At 52.9% G+C, this 1325-nt stretch overlaps 1 protein-coding gene across 1 annotated transcript in view; it reads right to left on the bottom strand.

Annotated features, from left to right (window-relative positions):
- LOC103262635 (protein FAM228A-like) overlaps positions 1-1325 on the bottom strand; it is a 61209-nt gene that overhangs the window by 681 nt on the left and 59203 nt on the right. The window lies entirely within an intron of this gene.

Below are 1325 nucleotides of genomic sequence, written 5' to 3'. Positions count from 1 at the left end.
AGGGGAAGTAACATACCCCCCCCCCGGGCCTGGCCCCCCGGCCCCCCCCCCCACAGAGCTCATCCCTGCTCTCTTCCCTTTTCAAGAGTCAGGAATGAGTCCTGGGGGCAGCTCTGGCAGCCAGGTGGCGAGGAAACAAAGGCCTCTCAGGGTCCCGACCAGCCGTATGAAGGGGACAACCCGCTGACCTGCCGCCCACCCAGCACTGGTGCTTGAGCAAAAATGCAACTGCTGCCGTGTCTAAACCCCTGTCCACTTTTGGGCTCTATGGTGACAGCAGTTAACCTACCCTACCCTATGGGGAGAGCTGAGGACAGTCACATTAAGATCTGATATAAGCAAGTAGGAATGAGTCAAACTAAAAAGTTTCTGCACAGCAAACAAAACAAAAGACAACTACAGAATGGGAGAGAATATTTCCAAACCATAGATCCTGCTGATGTCCAAAATATATAAGGAACTCATACAACTCAATAGCAAAAAAAATCTAATAACCCAATTTTAAAATGAGGAAGAGCCTGAATTGCTATTTTTCCGAAGAAACATACAGAGGTCACCGGCTATGTGAAAAGGCACTAAACTCACTAACCAGGGAAGCAAAGCAATGCCATAGCTGACATGCTATCTCGCAGCTGTTAAGCTGGCAGTTTTCAAAAAGTCAAAAATTAAGGAGACAGGGAACCTTGTACACTGTCAGTGGAATAACATTAGTCCAGCCATTATGGAAAACGGCAGGGAGGTTCCTCAAAAAATTAAAACTAGAATGACCACACAATTCGGCAATCCCTCGCTGGGTACACGTATTCAAAGGGAAAAAAATCCCCATCTTGAGTAGCTGTCTGGCTGCAGCGTTGTTCGCCACAGCCCAGGCGTGGAAACAACCTAAGTGTCCACCACGTGAACCGGCAAGGCATGTGCACCTGGTACATACACAGTGCGCATTAGCCTGCCCGGAGGAGGAGGAAGTCCTGTCACTCGCAACAACACGGAGGGACCTGGAGGACGTGATGCTGAGCGAAACAGGCCAGGCCCCGAAAGACATCCACGCGTGATCCCACTCCCATGTGGGATCTAAGGGAGCCCACCCCACAGAAACAGCAGGAGCCACGCCACCAAGGTCAGACGTTGTCAAGGGAGGCAAACTCTCCGTTTACAAAGTGAGTCTGTTCTAGAGACCTGGGCACAACGTGGCGACTGCAGTTAGAACACAAGCTCGAGGGAGGCGGGGAGGCGGGAAGGCCTCGCTCCCCGGGGTGGCGCAAAAGCGAAAGGGGCCGCCGGCCGCCGCCGAGTGACGTGGCGGGCCTCGCAACGAGCCGCGGCCA

Source organism: Carlito syrichta, unplaced genomic scaffold (assembly GCF_000164805.1).
Source record: "Carlito syrichta isolate Samal-C Ts95f unplaced genomic scaffold, Tarsius_syrichta-2.0.1 Scaffold304574, whole genome shotgun sequence".
NCBI lineage: Eukaryota > Metazoa > Chordata > Mammalia > Primates > Tarsiidae > Carlito > Carlito syrichta.
This window is presented reverse-complemented; position numbering and strand designations above follow the sequence as displayed.